The sequence below is a fragment of the Neoarius graeffei genome, chromosome 3 (assembly GCF_027579695.1).
Source record: "Neoarius graeffei isolate fNeoGra1 chromosome 3, fNeoGra1.pri, whole genome shotgun sequence".
Taxonomy (NCBI): domain Eukaryota; kingdom Metazoa; phylum Chordata; class Actinopteri; order Siluriformes; family Ariidae; genus Neoarius; species Neoarius graeffei.
The window spans coordinates 97,510,681-97,536,765 of NC_083571.1; the positions used below are offsets into that span (position 1 = coordinate 97,510,681).

General features: G+C 42.0%; 1 protein-coding gene across 4 annotated transcripts in view; it reads right to left on the bottom strand.

The window, feature by feature from the left end:
• Positions 1 to 26,085, bottom strand: part of mark3b (MAP/microtubule affinity-regulating kinase 3b) — a 195,627-nt gene that overhangs the window by 68,123 nt on the left and 101,419 nt on the right. The gene's annotated exons all lie outside the window — the stretch shown is intronic.

Consider the following 26,085-nt stretch of genomic DNA (forward strand, 5'->3'; position numbering starts at 1 on the left):
TAAAACTAATTGAGGAGATGCTCGTCAGCACTTTTCTTTCCGCAGAACGTGATACACTGACGCACAGGCTGAATATATACGAACCAGTGTTGTAGTCGAGTCACTAAACCTCGAGTTTAGTGGGGGCTCGAGTCCCCAGTGTTCAAGTCCAAGTCATTTAAAAAGAGTCGAGCCCAGCATTGATCCGAGTCGAGTCCAACACTCGGACTGCACCATTTGACGGTGGCTGTTTTATCATCACCGTTAACATCAGTTTGTTCCTGAACATGCCGTATGAACAGTTGAACGTGCATTCTCTTTATCAGGGAGTGCAAAGTATTCGGTCAGAGATGGATGTAAGTGCAGAAGGTGTGTTTATTAATACAAGTCAAGACAGGTAAGCAATCCAGAACGGCAGGCAAAACCATAAATAGGTCGAGTGAGGCACAAACAGGCTATCGGAGACTCGGCAGAATCAAAGACGAGAAACAGGAAATCAGGGATCAGGAAACCAAACAAGGCTTGGTAATGTATCAGCAACTCAATACTTCGCAAAGTAAGTGTGTTTTCACAGTTTTTATATAAAATCGGTGCGCTGATTATGCCTTAATCCTGTGCAGGTGCGAGTCATTTACGGTGCGTGAGCGAGAGTCCGTTTGGTGCACGCACTGTCCGGAGTGCGCCCAAGAGTCTGACGCCAAATTATTATGGCATGTTACAAAAATAAAGAAAAAAACCCCCGAGTCCTCGTCTCCAATTTACGAGTCATCAGTGCTGAACTCAAGTCAAGTCATGTCATGAGTCCTTAAAACTGAGGCACAAGTCAGACTCGAGTACTAGAAAGAAAAAGAAAGCACAAACCTTGATAAGAGCAAGCTTCGAGAAATTCGTCCAAAAATTACGAGAGGAGTTGATGTCAGAAGGCGAGCGCACCTTCATGCAATTGTCAAAGTACAAGGTTGTTAATCAACGGCGACAACTCTGGGGAAAATGCGACCGAATTGAACAAAACAATATGCGTACTCATGACATATAATCCCTTTTACCAGGTTTGGTGAAATTCCTCCAAAAATTGAGAGAGGAGTTGATTTCAGAAGGAAAACATATTCAAATTGTCAAAGTATAATTTTGTGAATCAAGGGCTGTAACTCTGGTAAAATGTGAGCAAATTTAACAAAATTACAATACGCGCATTACCGACATGACAAAGAATCCTGCCAAGTTTCATGAAATTTCTCCAAAAACTGTGAGAGGAGTTGATGTCAGAAGGTGAGCACACTTCCCGGGACGGATGGACAGACGGAAATCGCCACAACAATCGGTCTTCGGGCCTTTCGGCTAGCGTGGGATACAAATAACCACCCCAATTATAGCGATGTCGCTTCAGAGAAATCTTGGTTTGAATTTTAAGAAATGAAAGGTTTTTTTTCCCCTGACGCAATTCCGTTACTGACTTTTCTTTCTTCATAAAAGATTTTGCATTCAGGGTTGAGTCTTGAGGACTGCAAATTAAGAAATAAAAAATAAATAAAGTTACCATATTTTGCTCCCGTGCTCTTGTATTCATCACACACTTGTGAAATTTCCTCTCTGCATTTAACCCATCTGAAGCAGTGAAAACACATGTGAGCACACACGTGAGCAATGAGCGCGCGCACACATACCCAGAGCAGTGGGCAGCCATGCTAACAGCGCCCGGAGAGCAGTTGGGAGTTCGGTGCCTCATTCAAGGGCCCCTCAGCCCAAGGCCGTCCCATATTAACCTAACCGCATGTCTTTGGACTGTGGGGGAAACCGGAGCACCCGGTGGAAACCCATGCAGACACGGAGAGAACATGCAAACTCCACACAGAAAGGCCCTCGCCGGTCGCTGGGCTCGAACCCGGAACCTTCCTGCTGTGAGGAGACCGTGCTAACTACTACGTCACCATGCCGCCAACTAATACATTCCTTTACCTCTTTCATTCTATAAAAACACACATTCCTGGACAGACGAGACTACTAGCCTGCTATAACCCTGTAACCCTCCTCCAGTTACACACAACCTTATGACCAATACACCAATGAGAGGATGACGCGATTGAGTGCTAATCGCCAAGACAGAAACAACGGCCTCGCTGAGAGCAGATGCTTTGGCGAGATGGACACGAGGAGCTAGCTCCCAGTAAACACGCAGCCGATAACCGTTAGGTTTCCTTTGTGACATTTTCTGCTTCTATACATTTGCTCATGCATCCTTCACCCCACCCTCTTGATGCTCTCCCGTGCTCTTATGTTCTCTCTTTCCATTATCTCTCAGGCCGCTCAACCTTTTACTGAGGGTGCTGGCATTTTGCTGTGTGAGCAATCAGAGTACACAAACCCACCCGCTGTGCTGTAGGGAGCACGGGAACTTTGAAATAACTTCACCACACGAGCACTAACTTACACAATCACACTCTCGCCACCACAGGAACCGGGAAATAGACACACAGGAGTTTCATTTTGTCCTCGTTTCATTGGCGATTCTAATTTCTCCCTTATTGAAATATCATTATGCTGTCCTACATTTGTAAATATATTTAGCAGTTATTCCACTCAGTCTCGTCGTACATGAGCCGATAGCTGACGAGGAGCGTAGTGCCGAGTCGTCTATAAGCCATGAACGACGAGATTGAGTGGAATAACTTTTATTCTATCCACATTCACTGGATTTTGAGAAAGAGCATTTTATTTTTTTGCAAATTCGATAAATAAAAACTTGATACAAAACATCTGACAATCCTTTCCACTTAGAATGTACACAAACCAGCAAAATGACGGGAGCAATTTGTGAAAAAGGCTATAATAATAATAATAATAATAATAATAATAAATATCTTGAAAAAATAAAAGACGTTCTTTTCAAATACTTTTATTCCATATTTTGTTGCTTTTTTGCATTTTTTTTGGGGGGGGGGGGGGGTATTTCGTCCTTGGTTGGTTCAGCAACACGGTCCACCATTTTGTTGTTCTTCCGTTTTTTTTTTTTTGGTGGTTGGCAAACCAATTTAAAGTGCCATTCCACCATTGGATGTCTTCTTTGGCATAAAATACAATATATTTTATGACATGACTAGACAGAGAAATCTTTTAGCTTCAAAATGATATATCAAACATAATTTTTTGACAACGACAAGTATATTAATTTTGCGACCAAAGTCACCTACCCTTTTAATTTCCGCGCGGTAGTGAAACATGATGTCATCGGCAGGTTCCCCTTCTTGTGTACCACGTCATGTGTGACGTGGCACAGATTATCAGCAATGGCGGATAGAACGCGATTGTCAGTTTCGGAAAAGAAGCGAAGGAAAATAGCAAGTGATGCCCAAAGGAGACGGTCGATGGTGAATATCGGCACAGCAATCGACAAGTGGAAATCGCGTTCTATCCGCCATTGCTGATAATCTGTGCCACGTCACACGTGACGTGGTACACAAGAAGGGGAACCTGCCGATGACATCGCGTTTCACTACCGCGCGGAAATTAAAAGGGTAGGTGACTTTGGTCGCAAAATATACTTGTCGTTGTCAAAAAAATTATGTTTGATATATCATTTTGAAGCTAAAAGATTTCTCTGTCTAGTCATGTTGTCATAAAATATATTGTATTTTATGCCAAAAAAAATACATCCAATGGTGGAATGGCACTTTAAAGGTGCATTACTGCCACGGACCGGGCTGGAGTGTGGAACGACGACACAAAACTATATTCTTTTAGCCATTTCTGTTTCTTTTAAATACTCGATAAAAACCACCATTTTGTTTTTCTCTTCTCATGGTATACAAGCTGATATCCAATAACAGAGTAGACAATCAGAGCGTGTGATTGCTCATATCCAGCGAATGTGGACAGAATAAAATACTGATATATGGCACTACACTATAATATACTACACATCATACAACCCCAAATCAGAAAAGTTAGGACGGTATGGAAAACGCAAATTAAAAAAAAATAGAAAGCAGTGACTTTGAAATGTACTTTGACTTGTAGTTTAATGCAGACAGTATGAACCCAAGATATTTCATGGTTTTTCCTGGTCAACTTCATTTGTTAATATACAGCCATTCCTGCGTTTCAGGCCTACAACACACTGCAAAAAAAAAAAAAAAAGTTGGGACGGGGCGATTTCAGGGCTAATCAAGAGGTTAAACGATTAAATAAAGTAACTTTTTCATATCTCTACCAACGAGGTTTTGTTTTCAGTGTGGTTTGTGTCTGCCTGTAAGGAGGTTTGTGCAAAACTTACCAACCTAAATTCCATGAAACTTTGTGGTAGGGTGTAGCATGGGCCAAAGAACAACCCATTAAATTTTTGAGTAGATTCGAGTCATGAGGCAGATCCCCGAATGTACTTTCACTTTTGCCAACATCACGAGATACAGCATTTGGCTTTGGCAGAAGTATGCGCTCAACAATGCCATACATCTTAAAATCCCGTAGATGGCAGTAAAGTTCAAGAGTGACAAAACATAACCGATGTAGAAATACGATGGCTCCATAATCACAGTCCTTATTCACATCCACAACTAATCCTCTGGGATACACATGTAAGAAAATAATACTAATAGTTTTGGAAATATAATCGAGAAACCTAAGGTGGTTGCAGTTGCAGATTTGCACATCACCGCAGAGTGGATGACTGCTCTTAGTGGAGGTCTGCGCTCTCATACCCCCTTTTCCACCAAATCAGTTCCAGGGCTGGTTCGGGGCTGGTTCACAACTCGTTCAACTTGCGAGCCAGCTGAGAACCAGTTTGCTTTTCCATAGCTCGCGGTGCTAAGGGAAACCACGTCATTACGTCGCTGTATACATCATTACGTCGCTACGTTTGCATAAACCTTGGCGCGAATATCGAAGCAAAAACGAAGCAGCAGCAACAACAACAATAATAATGGCCGACTTCGCGTTTGTACAGCTGCTGCTTCTCGTCGCTTAAAAATGGCGATCTTTCGCGGTCTTATTGTTGTTGGTCTTAACAACTCCGCCCGCCCCCCCCGCTGACGTAAGCGGTTCTTTCCTCTGGCCCAGCAGAGAGTTGGTGCTAGCCTGGAACCGGTTTTTCTGGCCCCAGAGCCAGTTCTTTGTCAGTGGAAACAGAAAACCCGGTTCCAAACTAAGCACTGGCCCCGAACCAGCCCTGGAACTGCTTTGGTAGAAAAGGGGCATCAGAGTGCCCTTCTAGTTTGTTGGAAAACTCATGCTGGAAGATTCTGGTCAAGCAAATGGCATGTGTGTTGACTATGAACTGGAATGACGGACTATGATAATTTACAGATACAAAGCCGTCCCATTCCATGGCTTTAGTGATGTCTCGCATTAACACTTAGCCAACTAATATTCATTTTATGCCAATCATGTGACAGCAGCACAACACAGGACACACACGGTTGTTGTGGGTTTTTTTTTTTCATTAGACGGTTGTTTTTACTACCGTACCTGTCTTTGGAGATGATATACCTATAGCCTACTTGGCCTCTGATTTGATGAAATGAAATTCAACAAAAATGAAGAATGACACTCCTCGATGATGACTATAGCTTTAATAACAAAGATGAAAGATCCATGAGGCGATAATTAGCCCTACCGGTAAAAATATTCTAAAAACAAACTGATTAATGCATCAGTAATAGGCTACTAATGAGCAATTCCAGCGTTATGGATGTGACATTTGGACTCAAAATGGCAACAACTGACCTAGCTAATTTTTATTCCTTTCCAGTATTTTAAAATTTGTTGTATATTTTTAAGACCTCTCATATTGGAGAAGTCATGGGAAAAAAAAAAGAATTCCCATAGTACATTTAGAACTCTAGAAAATGCCAAAAAAGACATGCGTTATGGATGTGACGGAAAAAATACCCCATTTCCAGGGTGACTACACATTCATCAAACTCTGTGAAATTGCAAACATAATATCCAAATGCAGGCATGCATTTAATAAAGGAGTCTTAGCTGAAAATAAAAAAAGCCTTAGTTTAAAATATTTTCTATTTCAAGCAGAATCTAGGAAGAAAAAATCAGCGTTATGGATGTGACATAATTCCGTTATGGATGTGACGCATCTGAAATAGACATGGCATATGTTTAGAAAATCAGCAATTTAACCACCATAACCCTTTGAAAAACTCTCTAAATATCAGCTAAAACTATCAAAGTTCTTAAATAATATTTAGGATGGCTATTGTTTTGCTGTTTTGTGGATTTTAGCATACATTTCTGTGGCTTGTGGCAATAATATAGAATTGTACATGATCAAAGTTGATTGTAGCTTGGGTTTTACATTATAAGAAAGAAAGACTGACAGTGACATATTAGGTTGGTTACAAATTGGTTCAACTTATTCACATCTGTAAAATACAGGCCTAGGTGAGATCTCTGGGAGTGGTTTTGATGTATTACATGTTGCTTTATTTTTGCATGGTGAGGTTGACATTTACATGGAATTGCCCTAATATTAGTTATAATAATAATAATAATAATAATAATAATAATATAGGCTATTAGTAATAACGACAGTGATAGTATTAAAGATGGTAGTAGATATTTAAAATAATCAGACGAGGCTACTTATAGGGCAAAGGGCGCGTCATCACTGCTCAGCTGTTCGTTTATTAAATAAACAATGCAGTCGCGCAGTAACCACGCGCCGCTTATCAGATAGAATCACAGAGTCTATGGATAGAATAACCCTTCAAAAAAGTGCAACTTGTAGTCCGGTGCGACGTATATATGTTTTTTTCGTCTTCATAATGCATTTTTTGGCTGATGCGACTTAAACTCCGGAGCGACGTATAGTCCGGAAAATATGGTATATATGGCAGATCACAGAATCCAGGGACACGTCGGCCCGGGGGGCATTTTGAGTTATTGACAGATTCAGAAAGTACAGTTTCTAAGCTTTCCAATGATGCCTTCCATGTGGAGATCTGACAATATTTGAAGAATGTGTGGCCTTTTGAAAGTGTATACCTCTTAAAACAGAAAAGGGAGAAAATCGCCCTCAAAGTTTTCCATCTCAGCTACTCTGGGTGTAGGGCGGGCACATAATGGTGCTCATTTGCATGACATTAAGGAAAGCTCTACCCCCTACGAGCTAGCACGATACTACTTTCATGTAAACAAAGATCACCACGTCAATTTTCCTTCCATGCAAAGTATGCCCAACACAATTATGAAGTACAAAAATAAGTCCTAAAGTATACTTTAACGTTTTGTGGTTGAAAAATTACTCACACCGTAAGAAAGAAAGAGAGCACGATGATGACACAACTAACACACTAGTTTCATGTAAAGCCTCGGTCACAACCGGCGGTACGGTACGTGCTCCTATGGCTGGTCTACACGCAAAAAACGCAAGAAACACACGGAGAGCGCGCGTGTGAAAAGCACGAGTGTGCGCGTGTGATGTGCTGATTTTCGAGCCGCAGACCGGCCGCAGAGGTTCTTTGTCATGTCAAACAAACTCTACGGGCGCTTACGTTTTTTTCAGGTTGCAAGACAAACTTACGGCCAACGCGCGTCTTTCTCCATGAACAAAAAAAAAAAACCCAGCGATTTGGGAAACGCCAAAAATCACACGGCCAAAAAAATCGTACGTCCGGTTGTGACCTAGGCTTAACCAAACCACAACACTCTCCGTTACATGCAAAAATAACCACACAGCCTTAGATTAATAAACTCACCCCATCAGAAAGAGAAACGTCGCCTTGCACACACCAATGCCTCCGATGGAATGTAATCCTAGAACGGTCCGTGTAATCATCCGATCATACAAGTATTCCATTCAATCTGGAAAACGAGGTTGCGGGGTTTTTTTTTTGCTAGAAATGGTGATCTCCGATGTAAATACCGTGTGTCTGTTTGCTTCGCGGTGTTTCAGGTCCTCTGCGCTCTGTTTAGTAACTCATTCCATAGTGAAATCACACGCCTGTATGCAGCTAAGTAGCCATGCGCTCAGCTCGTATCATACAGCTGATTTGCGAAAAAAAAAAAAAGACTTAAATCATGTGAATGGCCCATATGGTAATTTACCCACACCCCCCAGCAGGCTACAGTCCTGACAAAAACGAGACAATCTGCAACAACAAAAAAAAAAAGTATGCTTTTCCAACAAAACAATCTATTATCTGAAATACTGATTGCATTCTTCAAGATCTCAACTTGCACATGATGGAAAAAAACAAAAATTATAAATTTCGAAAAAAAAATGCTTCTTTTGCGATTATCTCGGATTCGTTTCGGCCGACATGTGTCCCTGGATTCAGTGAGGGGTCACACATATACATATATATTACACACACGAGGGTAAGTCGAAAAGTTCTAAGACAAATTGAAAAAGTCTAAACACTTCTGCAAGCGATGTTTCCATCGGAGAATTCCTTCTTTGTAAAATTTTGGGGGATGTCTTTCACACCTTTTGAAATTATAACATCGGGCTGTCTACAAAAACATTATTTACTGTTTTCAGCCTTGATTTTTATTTTGAGGTGTTGTGTGCTCCACATGACTCCTTGGACCCAGAGGAGGTTGTATTTCCAGGTAAAGGCTCACCCACACCGCTGATTCAGAAGCAAACTTTGGTGACAGGATCTTCTTGAGGCGTTCTCACCCGAGCCCCTGACTCATCGGAATCCACCTTCCTTTTTTGCAGAGGAACATGTGGCAAATCCTCTGACTGCACTTTGACCAACAAATGTAGAAGTGAATCTGGTCACTTGTGTATTATTATTATTATTAATTCCATTACATACATGTATTCACCACCAAAATCTTCCCAGTTGTCTCCAAAAAAAAAAAGCAAAAAAAAACACTCACTGTCCAAAGGCCATCCTCGGGAATATCAGGACGCTGTCAGTTTCACACCTTACATCATACAGTTACAAGTCAAGAGCTTGCGAAAACAGAAAAGCTTCTGCCCTATCATCCGGATATCTCAAGTCCAATGCTCTCACAGACATTCATAGCCAAGAGAGCAAAACTGGCTGAGGTAAGGGGTGGAACACTCGGTCTCCTGTCAATTACATGATATGGCGGATGAGAGCCAGTCACGAGCACCTGGAAGTTCGTGTGTGCGCGCGTGCGTATACTGCTACGCAACCCCTGGAATGTCTGAGCAGTAGCTTGAAAAGATGTGGTTAGCTGGCTTCATGTGCCTTGGAGGAAGCACACAATAGCCTTCGTGCTCTCTGGTTGGTAGCAGTCATGTGGCAAAGGAGCTGTCTGGTGGGTGGAAACTGGTCATGACTAAACTAGGGAGAAAATCTGTGGGGGGGGAATACAAGAGGTCAAATCAAAAACAAATCCCACGTATAAATTCTGAAAAGGTGACGTTGTACAAACATGACTGTGCAAAGATGTTGGTTGCATCTTGAGGTTTGGCTGTCATTCAACTGACATTTAAAGTTTTACTAACTTACTTTGGGCGGCACGGAGGTGTAGTGGTTAGCGCTGTCGCCTCACAGCAAGAAGGTCCTGGGTTCGAGCCCTGGGGCCGGCGAGGGCCTTTCTGTGTGGAGTTTGCATGTTCTCCCCGTGTCCGCGTGGGTTTCCTCCGGGTGCTCCGGTTTCCCCCACAGTCCAAAGACATGCAGGTTAGGTTAACTGGTGACTCTAAATTGACCGTAGGTGTGAATGTGAGTGTGAATGGTTGTCTGTGTCTATGTGTCAGCCCTGTGATGACCTGGCGACTTGTCCAGGGTGTACCCCGCCTTTCGCCCGTAGTCAGCTGGGATAGGCTCCAGCTTGCCTGCGACCCTGTAGAAGGATAAAGCAGCTGGAGATAATGAGATGAGACTAACTTACTTTAACGTGCGACAATCTTCCAACAACTTTACACTTTTTCATTCCACCAGGAAACACCGTCCATAACTGGCCATACAGATAAGCATTCATTTATTCATCAATTTGTAGCATAAACTTTAAGACCATGTATCAAAGGTGGACAAAGTACATTTACTTGAGTACTGTACTTAAGTAAACTTTGAGTATCTGTGCTTTACTTGAGTATTTTATTTTTTTGGAAACTTATGACTTGAACTTCACTACATTTGAAAGACAAGTATCGTACTTTTCACTCCACTACATTTCCATCAAGGACCTCATTACTATAAAGCAGTTTTGAAAGTGGATGGTTTTTTCCTCTTTTCTTTTCTAAAACGTGATTGGTTTTTTTGCAGGTGACACCGAGACATATGGAATCAATTTTGTGCCAAAATGTTCATACAATACTTTTGAAACATCAAACAAAAACGACAAATCAAAATACAAAAAAAAGAACAAAGTCAATTTTTTTAGACTGGCAAAAATTATTCGTGTAATCTGCAAAATATCAGTCTATTACTCTTTTATTTTTGTTCCGCGTCTCTCAGTTTTGCTTGACGTAATTTATTTTGGTTGCGATTCCAGCTCTCTCATTTGCGCTCCCTGACTTTTTGCTTGCAGTTTTGGCACAAACTTCATGTGTGGGCGGGCTGTCCAGGAGTGCATTCCCATTGGCTAACTTGTGTTTGACTGACAGCTACGCTCAGCCATTCCCTACTCGGATTTTGGCGGACTGTTGGACGAGTGACCGATCCATCGACGGTAAACAAGGATCGAGTGGACTTCAGTGGCGACTATGATACTGAATTAATTCAACAAAGTGTCAATTCAATATCATAGTCGCCACTGAAGTCCACTCCATCCTTGTTTACCGTCAATGGATCGGTCACTCGCCAAACAGTCCGCCAGAATCCCGAGTAGGGAATAGCTGAGCGTAGCTGTCAGTCAAACACAAGTTACCCAATGGGAATGCATTCCTGGACAGCCCGCCCACACGTCAAGTTTGTGCCAAAACTGCAAGCAAAAAGTCAGGGAGCGCAAACGAGAAAGCTGGAATCGCAACCAAAATAAATTACGTCAAACAAAACTGAGAAAGACGCGGAACAAAAATAAAAGGTTTCTGAAGAGTAATAGACTGATATTTTGCACGATTACACGAATAATTTGTTTGCCGGTCTAAAAAAACTGACTTTGTTCTTTTTTTGTATTTTGATTTGTCGTTTTTGTTTGATATTTCAAAAGTATTGTATGAACATTTTGGCACAAAATTGATTCCATAGAGACAGACTATCAGTAGTGACTAGGGTCACGTCACAGCCATAGACTGCATAAAATCAAGTTCAGTGATTTCTCAGTCACGATCAGTCGATGTCAGAAAGAAAGGAGGCAGTTCTACTGGAGAATCCACACACCCATGGCCATACCTAGAACCCATGTTTCAGTTTTCTGAAAGGATTAAAGATTTGTTTCGCTTTAAATACGTTTGCTTTGTTTACCTAAAATGAACCACATCACGGCCTACAAAAACTCGCCGTCCAACCTGCGGAAGCGTATTGAGGTATATAAACGTTTTATTCCAAGAGAAAGCTTGTAATGAAGCTGTCTGTGCTTTTAGAGCTAGCGATAACGTTGCAATAGCTACGCAGTCTTGTTAGTCAAATGACTTTATGAATTTGCCCGCCAAGTTGCCGTTGACCACAGCGAACATTTACACATAACTTGGACGCATGTAGAAACGGAGTTACGCCAACATGAATAACGTTAACTTATCTGAAGTCCTTTCAGAAATGTATGTTTTAGCATAATCTTGCCAAATAAACAATGTAGAAATCTTTCTTTTCTACTAGCGTTAGCTACCCAATATGATATCGAGTTTGAAAAAAAGTTTGCTAGCATGTCAGGTGGAGCTTCACTGACTAGCTAGCTTAATGATGGCACAGCATGTGTTCATTTTGAGAATTCGCAAACTAATCCAGTCGGTTGCTTCAGAGGCATGAGATAAGCGTTCTGGCAATAATACAACAACGTGTTGACAGAAAATGTACTTTTAATACTTAAATCTTTTTAAAAGCAAGTAAAAATGTGACTGGACAACTTTCACTTGTATCGGAGTAACATTTAACCAGTGGGATCTGTACTTTGACTTAAGTAATGAAGTTGGGTACTTTGTCCACCTCTGCTATGGATATGTAAATTTAAGACAATTTCGTATATGTGACCCCTCACCGGATCCAGGGACACATGTCGGCCGAAACGAATCTGAGATAATCGCAAAAGAAGCATTTTTTTTTTCGAAATTTGTGATTTTTGTTTTTTTCCATCATGTGCAAGTTAAGATCTTGAAGAATGCAATCAGTATTTCAGATAATAGATTGTTTTGTTGGAAAAGCATACATTTTTTGTTGCAAATTGTCTCGTTTTTGTCAGGACTGTAGCCTGCTGGGGGGTGTGGGTAAATTACCATATGGGCCATTCACATGATGATTTAAGTCTTTTTTTTTTTTGCGAATCAGCTGTATGATCCGAGCTGAGCGCATGGCTACTTAGCTGCATACAGGCGTGTGATTTCACTATGGAATGAGTTACTAAACAGAGCGCAGAGGAGCTGAAACACCGCGAAGCAAACAGACACACGGTATTTACATCGGAGATAACCATTTCTAGCAAAAAAAAAAAACCGCAACCTCGTTTTCCAGATTGAATGGAATACTTGAATGATCAGATGATACACGGACTGTTCTAGGATTACATTCCATCGGAGGCATTGGTGTGTGCAAGGCGCCGTTTCTCTTTCTGATGGGGTGAGTTTATTAATCTAAGGCTGTGTGGTTATTTTTGCATGTAACGGAGAGTGTTGTGGTTTGGTTAAGCCTAGGTCACAACCGGACGTACGATTTTTTGGCCGTGTGATTTTTGGCGTTTCCCAAATCGCTGCGGTGTTTTTTTTTTGTTCACAGAGAAAGACTCGCGTTGGCCGCAAGTTTGTCTTGCAACCTGAAAAAAAACGTAAGTGCCCATAGAGTTTGACATGATAAAGAACCTCTGAGGCCAGTCTGCGGCTCGAAAATCAGCACATCACACGCGCGCTCTCGTGCGTTTCATGTGCGCTCTCGTGCGTTTCATGCGTTTTTTGCATGTAGACCGGCCGTAGGAGCGCGTACTGTACGGCCGGTTGTGACTGAGGCTTTACATGAAACTAGTGTTGTGTTAGTTGTGTCATCATCGTGCTCTCTTTCTTTCTTACGGTGTGAGTAATTTTTCAACCACAAAACGTTAAAGTATACTTTAGGACTTATTTTTGTACTTCATAATTGTGTTGGGCATACTTTGCATGGAAGGAGAATTGACGTGGTGATTTGTTTACATGAAAGTAGTATCGTGCTAGCTCGTAGGGGGTAGGGCTTTCCTTAATATCATGCAAATGAGCACCATTATGTGCCCGCCCTACACCCAGAGTAGCTGAGATGGAAAACTTTGAGGGCGATTTTCTCCCTTTTCTGTTTTAAGAGGTATACACTTTCAAAAGGCCACACATTCTTCAAATATTGTCAGATCTCCACATGGAAGGCATCATTGGAAAGCTTAGAAACTGTACTTTCTGAATCTGTCAATAACTCAAAATGCCCCCGGGCAGACATGTGTCCCTGGATTCTGTTTTCTGACACATATACTGATCTCGTTTTTAAAAGTTTGATACCGCACTAATATCAAAAGCTCTGATGCGACGTGGACCAAGTTCGGCTTTATATTTCCATACGCGAAATCGGCTCCGTGTCAGCATTTCATTCCAGTAATCAGGCCCCAGAGACAGCATCATGCCTGCTGACATGATGAGCACCAACATGACGCACAGTTTCCAGGTGTCATAAAAGACCTTTGAGTTCTAAACCGTTGCTATCGCTTGGCTCAAACGCTCTGGGGGGGGGGATCTTTCATCGAGACTAGCGGTTAACATTAGACTCAGCAGACAATGAGCAACCAGAACTGACGTCAAAGCAGCAGGGCATGGCATCTCCTCTCAGGGCTTTAATGCTGGAGTTGTGGAAGCATCTGCTCTCCATAAACATGCGCTGCTCTCAGTGTAACAGGTTAAATATAGCATGCAGCAAGGCCTGGAACTGAGAACACAATCTCATCAACAGCCTTCACCAGCTGAAGGTGCACTCACACACACTCCTGACTGCTGAATCTGCAGAATGGACCACCGCAAGCCACATGAGCAACAAATGGCGACAGGTTTATGAATGAGACGCTGCACGGACACGTGGGAATTTATTAAGCCACAGGGTTCGGTAGCTGGGAAACATAAGCACTGATGAGCACAAACCCGTCTGGTTCCAGAGTAAAAGTCAGGCTGTGAGAAGAAAACACACCAAGGAGTTCTTTGAAAGCTCATTGCTGAGCATTATATGACCTCATGGCTAGAAGAGATGGAGGAATGCTGGGAGTCTGTGTATGTGTGTGTGTGTGTGTGTGTGTGTGTGTGTGGGGCGCAAAGGAGCACGCTGTGCTTCAAGATCACCCTATCAAGCACGAGACCGGTTGCTTGTTCTAACAAGCCGATGGCGTCCAGACGCGGATGGAGCTGAGAGGACAGGGAGAGAGAGAGAGTTTGGAGGATGAAAGTCAGATGTTTCCCAGCATTTAAACAGCTAGATGAGATGAGTCATCTTCAGCATCCGCTTTACAGAGTGTGTGAATCGTGAGCACAGCTACATGATCCACAGGACAGGCGCCACCACAAAGACTCATGATCTACAGCGAGTTACAGCTTTTGTGTTCAAGAAAATGAGTCACACTTTGGGGGGGAGAGACGGATCATAAATTCATCAGCGAGCTCACCAGGCACGTTTGCCAAGTCTCATGTTTTGGTAGCTAACAATGAAATATGGCAAGCTAGCTATGGGAAAGAAGCGAGTCGTTATTTTTGAACATAGCACACTGTGTTGACGAAAAAAAAAAAAAAAGTCAGCAAGTCGTTGGTCAAAATCAACAAATGAGCCATTATCTCCTGTACTTGCACGGCATTAACCTATTTCGGTCTGATCGGTGTCAGCTCGTTTTATTTATGGAGTTGTTTTTAAGCTCGAGATGACCGCACTTTGGTCAGCACTCAAGTTAGGACAGCTTTGCGGTGGATTTTATTTTGCTTGGGTCTGTTCTTGTTTTATCAGCCAACTGGGAGATGAAAATCAGTCAAAAAAAAAAAAAAAAAAATGTGAAAATAGAGCAGAGATAAATGCAAAAAAAAAAAAACAACATCTTATTTGCGAACAGAAACTAGATTGCATAATACTGACTGAAAACTGGATTCACTGACCTGACAACAATATGATTTTATTCACACAGTACAGGAAGATAAGCAGGAATGTGGTTTAGCTGTCCCCCCCCCCTTGTTTTAACTGCAAAGCCATGACACTTGGAAAAAAGTCTCTTTTCAATATCTTGCCATGTTAATTGAAGGTCAAGAAGTAGTGCTGCTAAGACCAAAAAAAGTGTGTTTTTCCGTTCACGTCGATTTCAAAACTAGGGTCGGTAGGCAGGCTTTTTTTTTTTTTTTGAATTTTTTTCAAGATGGCTGCCATAACCTATATTTAGACAGGAATAATTTCACAAAATATAATGAATTTCTTTGCAGGTCACCTGAGTTACCACCTTCTGATGAATCTGATGCAGCATGAGACACCTTTTAACATGAATTTTTCTGTAAATATAACAGCTCAATAGAGATCTTGCAGTCACGTGACCGGAAAGTACACAGCCGCCATCTTGTCGGTAAAAAACACCGCTGAATACTGCTGCACTCGTGTACAGAATGGATCAATTTCAACCGACGGACTACACGGCTCATTTTTCTAATGAACAGATAACTAGATACATGTCTAAAATAAACGATCTACAGATTAGTGACCCTTATGGCTTACCGGACGAAGTTTTCACGACCGTGTCAGTGGATATGGAACTGCCAGCGGAATACCCGGACGTGTATAATTACCTCATTAACTTTCCCTCGCTGTTCAGTGGTGAAGCACTGCGTGCTTATAAATCTCTGGACAGTTATCTTCACAGAAATTCAGGATTTGTCAGCCCCCCTAAGATGTGGCATCTTATAAACAAGAAAATAATCCTCATTGGGCGGGTAAGTCACTTAAGTATTACTAGTACTGCACTGACCAGCCGATTATAGAATAGAATAAGGTAATTCCAGCTGTAATTCCAAATCGTCCGTCTTGTTTACATGGATCTGGCGTTGGAGAGGTAGAGGCTTAGCAGTGGAGGTTTGAGTAGCTGTTTTCTGAGCTTAGTCAACAGGCCGGCTCTACAGCCTCGCTTTTGCTTCTGCTCCCGACGCCGCCTCCTTCGCTTTGCTTCCGATAACAATCCACGGAGACCCCGCTGGTCTCGCTATCTCGTCCGGAATGTTTTTGGTTTTTTTTCTCGTCCGGAATGTTGTGCATGCGATGGAAATCGCTACAAACCGCCATTTTCTGCCGGAAACCAATGCCCAGTAAGTCCATACGGTTGTAGTGGATATTGAAGTCCGGTACAGATGAACACCACGCAAAAATACACACAAAAAACATAAAAAAACGTGCACAGGTAGGGAGAGCTTGTAGCCGCAGCCGTTGTAGTAGAATTGTATATAGTAGGGTTTTCCAGAAGAAAAGGTAGAAGTAGAAGCAGAAGTAGAAGGCGGAAATATGGCGTTTGATCGACAAGATGGCGTCTGTCACAATCTGGATCGGCTGTGACGTCACATGCAAGTGCTCCATTCACCATGAGAGAGAGAGAGAGAGAGAGAGAGAGAGAGAGAGAGAGAGAGAGAGAGAGAGCAGCCCCTCCCCTCTCTGCTCCCTGAGTGGAGCTCGTCGCCTTGGTAACGGTGCAGGGAAAAGATACAATATAACAAGCAAAGAGCACTTTTTCTCTGAGTTCCCTCTCCTCGAACAACGCTGATTTACATGGAAACGAAAGGAGCTATTCACAAAATTCTTCCACATTGAGTGCTACAATGCTCCCATGAACACATTAATGTAATTTTTTTGCCCCTAGTGTAAAAAATGTGGACAACAGAGCGAGTTAAAAACAAGTGACTTTTCTGATTTTGCAGTAAAAGCGCCGCCACGTTTATAATGTGAGTCTATGGGAGAGCGCGCCTGTCCTCTCCTTACTTTCAGGCTTCTCATTCAAAAACTGTAAATCCTATCGCTCAGGGAGACACTTGTCTTGATTCACACAATGTGTGACTACAACTTTTGAGAAAATTGTGTGTGTAGAGTGAAAATTGTGGCTGAGAAAACAGTTTAAATGAGAAAGTTAGAGCTTTTTTTTCCAAGCTGCCTACACACTAAACTCCTGAGCCCCGCTGGTGTGTAACGCAATAGACCCCCATTATAAAGCCGGAATTTGTCCAGGTGTGCTCATGGTGTTTGATCTGTGACTGATCAAAAAGTATAGAACCTAGCAAAAAAGTTGAATGCCAGATCCACACAGGAGAATTTTGTCTCCATTTTAAAGTTTGAATCATGTCTCTAGGTGAAAGACAAAATAAGCGTTCTCTCTGCTTCTGTTCCCTCCGACGGCCCCGACACACTACTGCCTCCGCCGAGTGCGCGTGCACACACCACATGTCGGGGCCGCGGATGAGTTACTCTCCCCTGATCAACGAGGTCGGCGGGGAATTTGTGGTTATCATCGGTACAAACAGCGTGAATCACAACTTAAATGAGTGCGGTTCAGTTTGACATTATTGTCAGTCCGTTAGATAAACACTTAATTTTATTAAAATCGAAAATTAATATTTAGAGCCTGTGGGCTACAAAAATAAGTCATTAAAGTAGCCGGCTGGACTTAATTGTGTAGTCGGCTGTATGGCCGGCAGCCGGCGCTTGTGGAAAGCCCTGATTTTCCCAGTGAGTGACAAAAACTTCCCGTTCACACGGTTGGGTTATATGTAAAAGTCGTGACTGGGAAAAAAACGAAAAAAAAAGTTTAGGGTCGGGCGGTACGGATTAGGGTCGGTCGGGTAACCGGAAACACTTTTTTTTTGGCCTAACAGTTGCTGATCGTCCACCCAAATGCACGCAGTCTGCTTTACGACCAGGACAGTCTGAAATATTGTCCGTATGTAGAACTCATCATGGTAGGATTCTTCTGAGCGGTTGATGTTGATAAAGCTTCAGATGAAAGGTCACTGAATTCTTTCGACTGTTTAAGCACATTTGATTTTCCTTGATGGCGTAGTGGTTAGCGCTGTCGCCTCAAAGCAAGAAGGTTCTGGGTTCGAGCCCAGCAACCGACGAAATGTCGAGTTTGCATGTTCTCCCCGTGTCTGCGTGGGTTTCCTCCACAGTCCAAAAGACATGCAGGTTAGGCTAACTGGTGGCTCTAAATTGACCGTAGGTGTGAACGTACGTGTGTGTGTGTGTGTGTGTGTGTGTGTGTGTGTGTGTGTGTGTGTGTGTGTGTGTGAGAATGGTTGGTTGTCTCTATATTACCCTGTCCACACTAGGGATTTTGTACCGATACGAAACTACTTTCGTACTGCAACACCTGTCCACACTAGCAACTATACCGGTACTGTAGTGGTATAACTGTATCGGTACGAAACCCACAAATGTATGGGTTTCATACTGGTACGGTTTCGTACTGGTACAGTATCGGTACTGTAGCGCTTCGCTGTAGTGTGGACAGATGAAGCAGTTCTGTATCGATACAAATATAACGTGCAAGCGCAATGAACCATTCCTACGTCTTCCGGGTTATTCATACAATACAATACGCACGTGCTTTCCAGCTGTAAATAAAACGTCAAAATGGCTCAAAACGACCGTGGAGCTACATGGAGCAAAGAAAGGGGGGAGAAAGGGAGAGGGGGAGGGAGGAAGAAAGGAGGAAGAGGGAGAAAGGGAGGGGAAGAGAAGGAAAGAGGGAGAAAGGGAGGGGGGAGAAAGGGAGATTCATTTTCTTTGTTTCTTTCTCAACTGCCTCACGCATTTTATATACGATTCGACTGAATAAATGACCACCAGAAATACAGACTGTACATTGACAACAAAAAGCGCACATACGTTGTTTCATCCGCCATATTCTCGGAAGGAAGTTACTCGGTAACCATGGAAACATTTCGCGCACACGCATTTCAACTTCTGTGAAAGAAAACCGCAAACATTTCTCGCTAGTGTGGACAGATGCGCTAAACTGTACTGGTATACTTTGTATCGATACAGTTATACCACTATCGTACCGATACAAGTGTGAACACAGCATATGTCAGCCCTATTAAGATCTGGCGACTTGTCCAGGGTGTACCCCGCCTCTCGCCCATAGTCAGCTGAGATAGGCTCCAGCTTGCCCGCGACCCTGTACAGGATAAGCGGCTACAGATAACGGATGGATGGATTTTCCTCAGCACATTGCCGAACTGACATGATCACGATCACATTTCAGATTTAGTGTACTTTAATCATGAGGTTTGGTGATCACTGTAAATGAAAGTTATGCTGTCGCCATCTCGGATGACTATTCCATGTTTTTAGGGTCTGATTCCAGACGTTCAGACGGTGTTACAGTAGAAACAAACCAAAACGAAAGCCTTGACTACAAAAACAGCCAGGATAGACGATCTAAATACAAAAGAGACTGCTACAAAATGGAACTGGAGTGGAAGAAAACCAAACTAACCCTTCACTATAAATATTAATAATACTTTATAATGTGGTATGAACAGAGAGACAGACATGAAATACTTAAATTTTATAAATGGCAACGGACAAAGACCACAAATATGCAATGACGAGGGAAGTTCGAGTGCTGAGGACGCGGCACCGTTCATGACGTTCATGAAATTCCTCCAAGCCGGTGTGCAGGACTGATCAACAGTTACCGGAAACGTTTAGTTGCAGTTATTGCTGTACGAGGGGGTCGCACCAGATACTGAAAGCAAAGGTTCACATATTTTTGCCACTCACAGATATGCAACATAGACAACACATGATGGCATAAACTCATCACCTGTCGGCCGGATAAGCTAATAATTATCAGCTTGTATTTGATAAATAGCGTTTGTTTAATCAGCCGATTATTAGCCTTAGACGACGTGGATTTTACGCCGTACAAGCAGCGCTCGAAACTAACGGTGTCCCGGGGACTATAAAAAATGTCATGTCATCGGGACACAAAATTATCATATCTGGGACAATCCCGGGGCAATGGAAAAAAAAAATAGATCTAGAAAAAAAGTTCTACATTAATATCATTTACAAAGCCGTAAACCATACGTAGACATTCACCTAATTTGTCAATTTTAATTTTAAAACGTTAACAGCGAAAAATACATTAGTAGCTACACTTTCGATGCGCCTGCATCCGTAGGCTACAGAGCAGTGCATTCTGTTCTAGAATCTTCGGCCGGTGTCCGCATTATATGGACTTGGAATGGAATTGCTACCGCACACGCTGCGCCGACTCTTGCCAGAACAAAAATACTTAAGTGGTTGAAGCGGACCGACTGCAGGGAAGAAACTGAAAGCCCAGACATAACGTCTCCGGGACCTTCAGGATCCAAAGCGTCATCACCTGTCAATGTGGTAAGTTATTTGTGATTATTAGGTTATGACTTATGCTGCTATGGTTAGGTAGGAACTACTGTGGATAGGGCTGGTCTGCAGGCAACGCTAGCAACTGAATGAACTTAATGAACACTGTTAGACACGTTATAAAATACAACAGGAATGATGAGGATGATTGACGAAGATACCGTTCAACAGAATAAGTGAGTTTTCTTGGTGTCTTTCTAGTTCAGAAAGTTTAGTCAGTCAGCAGCACAACTAGGCTCGGACCTGGCACTATGTTGATGTTGCTAACATTCGCACCCACGTTTCGGCAGCGAAAGTTCATAAAAATGGATAACGGTAATGGATAACGGAAAATTCATAAAAATGGATAACGGTAATGGATAGCGGAAAGTTCATAAAAATGGATAACGGTAATGGTGAAAATTATAAGTTGGCCTTATAAGTGCCAACAGATATTCAAGGTATAAGTAGATGAAATGAACATAAAAGGGGTCTTATTTTCAACTAAAGTGTACTGCAGATGTAGTGAGTTGAAACATTTTCTGAATGAGCTAGTTGGCCCCTTTAAATAAACGGGTATCTATTCATACAGTGAGATCGCCAAAGTTTAATAAACTGAAAATGCAATAACTGTAATTTTGAAGTAGATGATGTATAGGACATGTGTCACTTGTGTTTTGTGACTTATTGTAAAAATGATATAAAGGGTTCAAAATCGCATAGTTACAAATATAATAGTAACTTCATATGATAATATTAACCACTGGTTATTTCAGAGAGGAAAAAAATGGGGACACTATTGCTTCCATTCGGGACAATACAAAACAGAATTCGGGACCACTGGGGGACACAAAGAAAAAAAAAAGTTAATTTCGAGCCCTGCGTACAAGTCCCTGTAAATGTTATTTCTGTCCTAACAGCGCACATTACGAGTACGTATACAGATCTGGGCTTTTACAGAAACTGAAAAATCAACAGCTTTTGATTCAAGAACTCAACCGTACTATAAAAATATATTCATCGCAAATCAAGAAGAATTATACAAACCGATTTCAACTTGAAAGATGTAGTGCATTTTTCCCTGAGTCACGTCTATTATGAGAGAGTTATATTTACACAGCTGGGCATTTTTGCATCTTGTGCACTTATAGTGGAGGTCAGACGAGCCATCTTTGTTCGCAGGAAGCCAGGGACAGCCCTGAATACGCTTTGCTCAGGGGAAAGTGGGCTGCAGGAGGAGAAAAGAGGACACCATGTTCCCCCACTCCAAACTAGGTCTTCCAGCAGCACATTACATAGCAACGCATCCGTAACGTGACTGGTGTAGGAGAAAAATATCCAGATGTACAGCTCTCAATTAAAAAAAAGTGGTCGTATGACGACAAATCCTCGACGTTTAATCCATACTAAAAAAAAAAAAAAGTGTGCATGTGTATGTAGCACCACAGAGAAAGTGAAGCGCTTGATCAGGGTTTCATGCCACCTAAAACGGCTGTGCACGCTTGTGTCTTCCAGAGTTTCCTGCTGAACACCTGTAAGCATTTGGTGAAGGTATTTTTATTCTGGGTGTGGTTTTGCATCTTTGTCTCCTCATGCCCAGCAGCTGCGGTAGCTCCACTCGCTGCACTTCTGAACAATTCTCTTCAACTGTGCAAACTGACATCACACTTCAGTGGCCTTCTGGAGCCACTGGCATGACGTTCTGCCCTAAAAGCCAGTCGTGCACCTCCCACATGCTCACCCGCCAGCCAGGTGACCTATATGGCATATTTCACTCGTTTGAAACGAAATATTAGAAAGGGAGGGAGCGCAGAAGAAAAAGCGCAGCAGGAAAAAGCCACAAAGAGCTCACGGGGGTCTGCAGGCCACACAATGATCACGTACCAGATGTGCGTATGGTTGACTGATGGCACGGGGCAAATAACTTTACGTGTTCTGTCAGCTTTCAAATAATTCACGATTAATTAGGTTCAAGCACCGCCATGCTGATGGGCATGACGAGGAAAAGCAAAAAAGTGTGGACGAATATCCTGCAGGCACAACGGTCAGACCCAGTGACGCAGTGGCTCTACCAATCGTGCGCAGTTTCCTCTGGATCTCAGCGGGTTATTGGCTGCCACGCTGTGAAGCTGTGAAGTAGGAAGCTCCCCTCCCTCGCTCTTCTCTCAGCACACTTTCCCAAACAGGAAGCTGCTCGTGGAGATGTGGCCGGGTGGTAGCGAGACATGCTTACACCCACAGGAAAAAAAAAAATGTGCAAAACACGTGCACGGAGCACAAACGTGCGCATGAACCCAGCCAGACGAAAAACCAACGGTTGCCAAACATTTTGTTCAAGAGAGACGGACCGACACGTTACTGATCCTGAGGGAAATTGCAAACAGAAAATGAAATTTCTACCCTATGCTCGGGCTGCAACGAACACTTCTGATATTTCGTTAACCTACTGATTTTTTCATTTATTTTTGATTAATCAATTTGTTGGGTTGTTTTTAAAAATACGTTTATACGACCGCAGGACTTTTTAATAACTAGGCTGAATTAAACCGGTCATGAAATGCAAAACATAACTGACAGAGTTACGTTAACCAAATGAGACTCAAACTAGCACAAGGTGACACTTTTTTTGCATCTACACAGTGGTGCTTGAAAGTTTGTGAACCCTTTAGAATTTTCTATATTTCTGCATAAATATGACCTAAAACATCATTGGATTTTCACACAAGTCCTAAAAGTAGATAAAGAGAACCCAGTTAAACAAATGAGACAAAAATATTCTACTTGGTCATTTATTTATTGAGGAAAATGATCCAATATTACATATCTGTGAGTGGCAAAAGTATGTGAACCTTTGCTTTCAGTATCTGGTGTGACCCCCTTGTGCAGCAATAACTGCAACTAAACGTTTGCGGTAACTGTTGATCAGTCCTGCACACCGGCTTGGAGGAATTTTAGCCCATTCCTCCATACAGAATGGCTTCAACTCTGGGATGTTGGTGGGTTTCCTCACATGAACTGCTTGCTTCAGGTCCTTCCACAACATTTTGATTGGATTAAGGTCAGGACTTTGACTTGGCCATTCCAAAACATTAACTTTATTCTTCTTTAACCATTCTTTGGTATAACGACTTGTGTGCTTAGGGTCGTTGTCTTGCTGCATGACCCACCTTCTCTTGAGATTCAGTTCATGGACAGATGTCCTGACATTTTCCTTTAGGATTCGCTGGTATAATTCAGAATTCATTGTTCCATCAATGATGGCAAGCTGTCCTGGTCCAGATGCAGCAAAACAGGCCCAAACCATGATACTACCACCACCATGTTTCACAGATGGGATAAGGTTCTTATGCTGGAATGCAGCATTTTCCTTTCTCCAAACAAAACGCTTCTCATTTAAACCAAAAAAGTTCTATTTTGGTCTTATCCATCCACAAAACATTTTTCCAATAGCCTTCTGGCTTGTCCACGTGATCTTTAGCAAACTGCAGACGAGCAGCAATGTTCTTTTTGGAGAGCAGTGGCTTTCTCCTTGCAACCCTGCCATGCACACCATTGTTGTTCAGTGTTCTCATGAACATTAGCCAATGTGAGAGAGGCCTTCAGTTGCTTAGAAGTTACTCTGGGGTCCTTTGTAACCTCGCCGACTATTACACGCCTTGCTCTTGGAGTGATCTTTGTTGGTCGACCACTCCTGGGGAGGGTAACGATGGTCTTGAATTTCTTCCATTTGTACACAATCTGTCTGACTGTGGATTGGTGGAGTCCAAACTCTTTAGAGATGGTTTTGTAACCTTTTCCAGCCTGATGAGCATCAACAACGCTTTTTCTGAGGTCCTCAGAAATCTCCTTTGTTCGTGCCATGATACACTTCCACAAACGTGTTGTGAAGATCAGACTTTGATAGATCCCTGTTCTTTAAATAAAACAGGGTGCCCACTCACACCTGATTGTCATCCCATTGATTGAAAACACCTGACTAATTTCACCTTCAAATTAACTGCTAATCCTAGAGCTTCACATACTTTTGCCACTCACAGATATGTAATATTGGATCATTTTCCTCAATAAATAAATGACCAAGTAGAATATTTTTGTCTCAATTTGTTTAACTGGGTTCTCTATCTACTTTTAGGACTTGTGTGAAAATCTGATGTTTTAGGTCATATTTATGCAGAAATATAGAAAATTCTAAAGGGTTCACAAACTTTCAAGCACCACTGTACGTCTTAACCTGCATTTCAAGCCCTGATTTGTTCAATTCTGATCAAAATAAGGCGAAATAAACAAGCATTCACATGTTGCCTCACTAACAAACACTTTGATGATATTCATTTTGCTCTGCAGTGTCCGAATGCGGAATTACCATAAAAGTTTGACTCCTAATCTGGAATCAGTGAATTGACTTTTTTTTTTTTGGATCAACGATTATGAAAAGCAACCACAGAATGACTTAACACACAAAACATTAAAAATATATATCGTGTATACTACTACAACGAAACAATGCAGTGTTTCGCAATGCTGCGTGCTTGAAAATATAGTTTACCACTTACAAGTTAACGGATTCAGATAGGTTTACTCCTCGCTGCACAACGCTGCATCATGCACATGCTTCATGACATGAAGACTTTACACTATTCACCTCTTTGAGACCATGTTCTTAACACACTGAGTTGTCAAACAACATACTAACTTCTTGGCCAAAGTAGCACAAGAGACAGAGGATATTACACAGCCGCGCAAAGATATGTTCATCTTTGACTGGTGAGCGTATATATTTTTCAACACAAGAAGATAAACTTCATATCTTCGCACCAACGTGTAATATTCTTTACATTATACAGATACATTCATTAAAAAATAAAAAATATGCAAGTTAATTAAAAGAATTTTCATTTTGAATTAATGCGCGCCTAGTCAGCAGGAAAACACTGGGAGTGACATCATCGGAGTGAAATATCAGGAATTATTACACATACGGGACACTTTTTCGATGGAAAACACGTATTCTATTCCCTTCTAGCGGGTTTCGTTCATTTGCTTCGATAGCATGCAGTATTGTTGGCATATTGCTTATCCTACGTGTATTACATCACTCTACCCAATGGAGAATGAGCGTTGAATATGGCTTACAACAGGGTTTTTCAGGGTGTTTTCACACCTGGTCCCCTTTAAAGGAACCAGACTCGGTCCTCTTTAAGTGGACCAAAAAGTGGACCAACAGAAAAAGAACTCAGTTCTTTTTGTGTTCACACTGAATTTATTACAAAGAGGACTGAGTTCTCTTTCTGGTCCAGTTAAGCTTTGATGGGGCCTCAGTCCTCTTTTCTGTTCACACCAGGTCCTCTAGAGCCCTCAGACCTCCAGTGCACGGAATTCTGGGTAATTTTCTCTTGAATCAAAATGTCTGCTGCCATGCTTGCCCTGCTGTATTCTTTGATCAAAACAGTGTGGATTAAGGAATAGGAAAAAAAAAAAAAAATTATTATATATATATATATATATATATATATATATATCTACACACACAAATAAACAAAATATTAATATATTTATGTACATATTTATATAAAATTATATAGTTATATTATTGTGGCCGACTCGTCAGTCAGTAAGTTCAGAGAACTGTAAAGCGGCTGTGGTAAGTTCCAAAAGGAAGTTGAGTTTCCCTGCTACAGTCACGTGA